Source organism: Mustela lutreola, chromosome 16 (assembly GCF_030435805.1).
Source record: "Mustela lutreola isolate mMusLut2 chromosome 16, mMusLut2.pri, whole genome shotgun sequence".
Classification (NCBI taxonomy): Eukaryota; Metazoa; Chordata; class Mammalia; order Carnivora; family Mustelidae; genus Mustela; species Mustela lutreola.
In genome coordinates, this window is record NC_081305.1 from 27,278,463 (window position 1) to 27,286,783 (window position 8,321).

Below are 8,321 nucleotides of genomic sequence, written 5' to 3' on the forward strand. Positions count from 1 at the left end.
TTAACAACAAAAAAAATTGATGTAAAATTTTTTAAAATTTTAAATTAAATTTAGATTTAAACAATTTAAAAAACCTATTTCTGGTCTCAGGTGAGCCCAAGAAGTCCCAATGAAACTTGTGGATTAAGGTAGAGCTTCCAGGCATCTTTTCCTTGGGCAATGCCTCCACTCTTGGAAGGCTAAGCTAGGCCAGTCTGGGGTTCAGAGAGAAGAGCATATTGAGAAGAAGCTTTGGCATTTTCCATTCTAGACCTTTGGAAGAAAGGATGGTACTGTTTTGTACACCTGCCTTCTTAAAATATTACAGGAAAGAATACAATGGGATAAAGATAGTGTCTTCAACAAATAGTGTTGGGAAAACTGGACAGCAATATGCAAAAGAATGAAACTGGACCAACTTCTTACACCATACACAAAAACAAATTCAAAATTGATTAAAGACCTATATGTGAGACCTGAAACCATAAAAATCCTAGAGGAGAACACAGGCAGGTACCTTTTTGATATTGGCCATAGCAACTTCCTTCTAGATATGTCTCCTGAGGCAAGGGAAACAAAAGCAAAAATAAACTATTGGGATTAGAAAGCTTCTGCACAGCAAAGGGAACAACTGACAAAACTAAAAGGTGACCTATTGAATGGGAGAAGATATTTGCAAATGAGATATCTGATAAAGAGTTAGTATGGAAAATACATAAAGAACTTTTCAAACTCAATACCCCAAAACCAAATAATCCAATTAAAAATGGGCATCCAGCATCCACCCCCCCCCCAAAAAAAAGCAAAAAGGGCAGAAGACATGACCGGACATTTCTCCAAAGAAGATGTGCAGATGGCCAACAGACACATGAAAAGATGGTGGAATTTAAATTGATGCAGCTGCTCTAGAAAAGAGTATGGAGGTTCATCAAAAAGTTAAAAATAGAACTACCCTACCATCCAGCAATTGCACTACTAGGTGTTTACCCAAAGAATACAAAAATACTAATTCAACAGGGTACATGTGCCCTGATCTTTACAGCAGCATTATCTACAATAACCAAATTATGGAAATAGACCAAGCGTCCATCAATTGATGAATGGATAAAGAAGAGGTGGTGTTTACACAATGGAATATTACTCACCCATAAAAAGAATGAAATCTTGCTCTTTGCAATAACAAGGAGGAAGTTAGAGAGTATTATGTTGAGTGAAGTAAGTCAGAGAAACACAAATACCATGTGATGTATTTGTGTTTTAAGAATTTAAGAAACAAAACACATGAACAAAGGGAAAAAAGAGAGGCAAACCGAGAAACTGATTCTTAACTATGGCGAACAAACTGATGGTTACCAGAGGGGAGGTGGGTGGGAGGTTGGGTTGAACAGGTGACGAGGATTAAGGAGGGCACTTGTGATGAGCTCTGGATGTTGTACGGAAGTGTTCAATCACTATCTTATGTACCTGAAACTAATATGACACTGGATGTTAACTAACCGGAATTTAAATAAAAACTTAAGCAAAACAAAACAAAACAAAAAACCTACTTCTTGTAGGCATAATTTACATACAACAAAATTATTTAAAATGTACAGTTTGATGAGTTTTTGAGTTTTGAGAGATATATACATCTATGTAACTACCACCACAATCAAAATATGTAACATTCTTCTCACCCCCAAAAGTTCCCTTATGTCCCTTATCCTACCTCTCAGGACCATCCTGATCCCCAGCACTATGCGAGACTTCCTGCAGACTCTTCATCCAGTTCCCCCCTGCCACGGTATCAACTTACATAATCATAGGACATCTGTCAAAAGCCTGACATTGACATTGGTACAGCATTACCACCCAAATTATAAACTCTAGTCAGACTCCCCCAGTTTTCTCACTGATGTTCTTTTTCTCCTCCAAGATCAAATCTTGTCCATTCCATGACAATTTCTTAGTTTTTCTTTGCTTTTCATCATCTGGACAGTTTTGAGGCACATGGCCAGGTATTTTGTAGATTATCTTCCATTTTGGGTTTATCTCTTGTTTTCTCTTGATCAGATAGGGCTTTCAGGTTTTAGGGGAAAGTACAACAGAAGTGAAATGCTTTGCATGATAATGTGACTTTACCTCATTATCCATCTTGATTACCTGGCTGAGATGGTGTTTACAAGATTTCCTACCAGTTTGGTGACATGCGTGGGTGGTGGGGGGCAATGCAGAAAAAAATTGGAATTGAAATTAGTTTCTGCATCTGTAAAATGGGGATAATATTGCCTATCTCATAGCATTACTGTAAGGATTAAGAGACATAATAATACAAGTAAGGAATTTAGCAGTCTGGTACCTAGTAGGCGTTCAAAAGGTGTTAGCTTCTACTATAAATTATGGGTAGTAGTATTTGGTACATTTTCTCCTGTCTACCTTCCAGAAGGAGCAGTTTCTGCTCTTTTTTATATGGGACATGCTGGAAGTAAGTGGCCTGGACTATGATTCTTCCCTTTCTCACCACTCACATGTGTGAAATAGGCTAACAGGACACCCAGACAGACAGCCTCACCCCTACAGCCCATGGTAGACCCATCCCAGGGTCAGCTGATGGGGGTCAAGTGATTAAGGGTTGAAGGAGGGGACCCCTGGAAAGGCTGCTCATGGAGTGTTCTCACAGAGCTGGACCCTGTGCTGCCTGCTCTGCTCCAGTGGTCTCTGACCCCTGCCCTTCTGGGAGCTGGAGAGAGATCCTCATAGCCACTCCCCTTAATCTGGGGGAAATTTAAGACTGGGGTCCTTTATAGGCAGTTTCTGGGCAATGGTGTGGGGAAGGGCTGTGGGTCTGGATCTCTGAAATTCACAGACATCCTCCACTTGCACACTACTTTATTTTATTTTATATTTTTAGAAAATTTTATTTATTTATTTATTTGAGAGAGAGAATGTGAGCACAAGTTGGGGAAAGGGGAGGGGAAGAGGGAGAGGGAGAAACAGACCTCCTACTGAGCAGGAAGCCTGACCTAGGGCTTGATCCCAGGACCCTGAGATCATGACCTGAGCAGAAAGCAGATAACCAAATAACTGAGCCACCCAGGTGCCCCTCACACTGCTTTATTTTAAAGTGTGTTTGTGTATGTGTGTGTGTATGTGTGATTTAATGAAATCCCTATCAAAATACCATCAATTTTTTTTCAAAGAAATGGAACAAATAATCCTAAAATTTATATGAAACCAAAAAAGACCCAGAATACCCAGAGGAATGTTGAAAAAGAAAACCAAAGTTGGCGGCATCACAATTCGAGACTTTAAGCTCCCTTACACAGATGTAATCATCAAGACAGTATGGTACTGGCGCAAAAACAGACACATAGGTCAATGGAACAGAACAGAGAGTCCAGAAATGGACCCTCAACTCTATGGTCAACTCATCTTCGACAAGCAGGAAAGAATGTCCAACGGGAAAAAAGTCTCTTCAACTAGTGGTGTTGGGAAAATTGGACAGCCACATGCAGAAGAATGAAACTGGACCATTTCCTTACACCACACACAAAAATAGACTCAGAATGAATGAAAGACCTCAATGTGAGACAAGAATCCATCCAAATCCTTGAGGAGAACACAGCCCGTAACCTCTTCCACCTCAGTCACAGCAACTTCTTCCTAGAAATATCGCCAAAGGCAAGGGAAGGAAGCAAGGGCAAAAATCAACTATTGGGGCTTCATCAAGATCAAAAGCTTTTGCACAGCAAAGGAAACACTCAACAAAACCAAAAGACAACTGACAGAATGGGAGAAGATATTTGCAAATGACATATCAGATGAAGGGCTAGTATCCAAAATCTATAAAGACCTTATCAAGCTCAACATCCAAAGAACAAATAATCCAGTCAAGAAATGGGCAGAAGACAGGAATAGACATTTCTGCAAAGAAGAGATCCAAACAGCCAAAAGACACATGAAAAAGTGCTCAACATCACTCGGTATCAGGGAAATACAAATCAAAACGACAGTAAGATACCATCTCATACCAGTCAGAATGGCTAGAATTAACAAGTCAGGAAACTACAGACGTTGGAGAGGATGCAGAGAAAGGGGAACCCTCCTATACTGTTGGTGGGAATGCAATCTGGTGCAGCCACTTTGGAAAACAGCATGAAGGTTCCTCAAGAAAGTTGAAAATGTAGCTACCCTATGACCCAGCAATCGCACTACTGGATATTTACCCTAAAGATACAAATGTAGTGATCCGAAGGGGCATGTGCACCCGAATATTTATAGCAGCAATGTCTACAATAGCCAGACTATGGAAAGAACCTGGATGTCCATCAACAGATGAATGGATAAAGAAGATGTGGTATATACATACAATGGAATATAATGCAGCCATTGAAGAAAATGAAATCTTGCCATTTGCAACGATGTGGATGGAACTATAGGGTATTATGCTTAGCGAAATAAGTCAATCAGAGAAAGACAATTATCATATGATCTCTCTGATTTGAGGAATTTGAGAGGCAGGGTGGGAGTCATGGGGGCTAGGGAGGGAAAAAATGAAACAAGGTGGGATCCAGAGGGAGACAAACCATAAGAGATTCTCAATCTCAGGAAATAAACCGAGGGTTGCCGGGGGGGTAGCCGGGGAGGGATAGGGTGGTTGGGTGATGAACACTGGGGAGGGTATGTGCTATGGTGAGTGCTGTGAATTGTGTAAGACTGATGATTCACAGACCTGTACCCCTGAAGCAAATAATACATTATATGTTAATAAAGCAAAAGTGTGTTTGTGTTTATTACAAAAGTACAACCTTGCCGTGAGAACAGCAAACACCACAGCGCACAAAAGAAAAGTCAGAAGTCCTCTTCTAGGTGGCCCCCTGTCCCAGTCCTCTCTCCAGAAGTCAACCCCTTGACTGACAGTTGGAGACCTTCTGTCCAGAGGGGCCCTCTCACGAGGCCTGCCTCCAGGCCTATGTAATCCAGAGTCCTGAGGTGCACTAACCTCCGTTCTTTACACCTGCACACCCTCTAGTGGGGCTGCCTCACATAGCAAGGTGAGCATGTGGAGGGTGGGGGCGGGGCAGGTGTGGCCCAAGGAAGTGAGCTTTCCAACTCTGGTCTCACCTAGTTCCCACCAGACCTTGTCCAGCTAGGTGAGTTTTCTCCTGGGGGGTGGGGGGCTGAGACAGAACTGGAAACAATGCTACTTGCTTAAAAAAAAAAAAAAAAGAGAGAGAGGATAAAAAAAGAAAAAAAAGATACCAAATTTATTACAATAACGACCCTAACAAGTCAAAGGCAGCCTTCTCACCAAGGGGGAAATCATAAAAAACTCATAATAATCATAATAACCGTTTATGGGAGCCCTTATTAAGGCAGGGCATTGTTTTACTCATATTAATTTGTATAATTATCACAACACTCCCCAGTACTCCAGATACTTCTCTTTTCTAGAAGAGCACGCTGGAGCTCAGGAAGTTCACTGCGGGAGACACTACTATACATGATGTGGTTCATAGCTCAAGGCCTGGAGCCAGACCACTTGGTGTGCCATCCTGGCTCTGCCACTTACCAGCTGTGTGACCTTGGGCTGGGATGATCCAACCTCCCGTGACTCAGTTTCCATTCTTGTAAAATGGGGATGATGAGAGAATCTGCCTCAGAGGGTGGCTGTGAGGATTAACCGAGTGAGTGTGTGTATGTCAAGTGCCTGGCACAGAGAAGGCACTCAGTACATATGAGCATTAGCATTCAATGATGGGCCTGAGCCTCACTGATGGAGGAGAAATCTGAACTCAGGTCTTCTTCATACTTCGAGACTTGTGGGCTTACCCACTAGGTAGTGCTGTCAACCTAGAGCCCACCAGCAACTCCCCGCAAGTCCTGGGTCCTCAGGAACTCCAGGTCTCACTCATGTGAAGATGACAATTGTCCCCTCTGAAGAACCAGTGATTCTTGGTGGGGTGGGAGGGTGTCAGAAGGGAGAGGTAGAGAAGACTGGGACTGTTGGTAGAGGGAGAGTCATTTCTGGGCCAGTCTCTCCTGGCTGTTTTTCCTTGGAGGACAGTCTTCCCAGGTCCTCTGTTCTGATCAGTGTTTGTCAAGGAGAATGGGGATTATCTACCCTTTTGGGGATCCTTGCTGATCCTAAATAGGATTGTGATCCAAAGACTCGAATGGCTCCAATATGGCAAATGATGTGATTTCCAGGGGACCCATGAAAGGGAAGGACATTCTAGGCAGAGGGCCAATGTGAGCAAAGGTGGGGAAGCTAGAGACAGCATCTAAGAAGGGATCGGCTTTGAGGCAAGAGGTGGCAGAAAAGGAGGCTTGCAGAGGCCAGTAGTGGTCAGACTTTGATCTCTATAAGCTGTCAAAGTGCTTGAACTTTCTTTGGTTGAAACTGGGGCGCCGATGAAGAGTTACGAAGGGAGGAGCTGATAGAGGAAAAGTTTTGTTATCTGTAGAATGGGCTAACAGTAGCACCTGCCTCGCAGGGTTATTGTTGGATTAAGTGAGCGGATCCCCATGAAGTACTTAGAAATGGTGGCACATAGAAAATGAAATGTTAGTGATATAAATGTTAGTGATGCGGCTGCTGATTGTAAGGTCCTGTGAGGAAGAGAAACTATAAAGATGAAGGCCACCAAGGCAGTCCATAAAGTGAGTAAGGCTTCGCTGGGTGGATGAAGACCAAGTCCAGCCTTATATGGAAATCCAATAAGCCATGGACTCGTCTGCCTGCTAAAGAGTAAAACGCAAGCTCCTTGGTGTGGCTCACAGCCTGAGGTGATGTGACCTCTTTCTCACTCACTAGGTTCCAGCCATGTTGTCTTCTTTCTGATCTTGGAACATACCCAACCAGGGCCTTTGCCTTATTGTTGCCTCTGTCTGGAAAGCCCTTCCCCCACATCTTCTAATGGCTGCTGCTTACTTGTCATCAAGACCTTAGTTCAAATTTCTTCCGAGAGCCTTTCCCCCATCCAGCACATCAGTCTATGACCAGACAAAACGATCTTATTGGCTTTCACGTATAATGTTTGTTGCTCCTTACCTCCTCCAGGTTGTAAACTCCACAGGGACACCGATTACATCTTTCTCGTCCACCGCTGTTTTCATAGGTCCTTGAACACAGCCTGGCATATGGAGACTGTCTGAAAACTTACTGCCTGAAGTGATCTCTGTTAGAGATCCATTTCCTTCAAGTTGTTCATGGGAAAGATTAGATATTAGCAAAGTGGATTCAGTTTGCTGACAACTTTGTGGAGGTAGATTATGGGGGCAGAGGGGAAGGATACTTTACAGAGCAAATTAAGTTCTGATGGATGAGGACAGGGGGACAAGCCAAGGCAATTTCTACTCTGAGGCTGGTTGGGGAACTGCTACGAACTGTGATGTCTGTGATGTCTCGATGGGTGGTAGAGGAGGTGGTGGGGCAGAAAGGGCCTGGGGGAACTCAGAGTCAAGGACCATCAGAGGGGCTGCAGAGGGCCATTGTCTCAGGTCTTACATTTCATCAAGGCCTTCAAATTCAGTCTTTTGACATGATCTCCCAAGGAGGATACACCAGCTCACAGATGCAACAACTGAGCCACCCGGGTGTCCCTCATCCCTCACTTCTAAATGTCTGTTTCTAGAAGGCAGCCAAAGGGAGTGCTCAGGACCTTTGCGCCTGCTGAAACACTCTTCCTCCAAGATCTCACTTGAGATCTCTATCCCTCTTTCTCCCCTTTTATGGTTCTCATCATTAAATGACCTACTACATGTATTGCTTGTTTTGTGCTTGTCTCTGCTGACTAGTCAGTGCTAGGAGAGCTCCAGTAGAGCAGTAAACTAGTACGTTGACGGCTAAACCTCTATCCTCTAGAACAGGATCTAACACATAGTCTATTTGAATGAATGTCGGGAAGTTTTGTGACTTTTCTATTTTGTATATTTTCATTTAAAAATATATAGGGAATTTTACAAGGGGGGCTGCATTACTTAAATATGAGAGTCTAAAGCACGATTTTTATTTATTTGGAAAGGATGGGTATACCTAGCGCAGGTAACTACTGTGGTTTGCCCCCACTAATAGCTAAATCAAGAGGGAGAGAAGGCATTTAAGACACCTTTCCTGAACTAAGGCCCTTTGGGAGCGTGGGGTACTTGTGTGTGGAACCCGCAGGCGTGCGGCTTGGTTGTGGTGCCGGAAAAAGTCCCGCGGGTGTAACCGCTCAGACACGTTCGTACAGTGAACTGGAATGAAGTAAACTTGCAGCAGCAAGGAGAGAAACTACCTGCAACTCAGCTCCGCGCGAGGCCCGGCCGCACAGCAGCAGACGGTCCCGGGCGGAGCCTGCGCAGCCGCAGAAGAGGCGAGG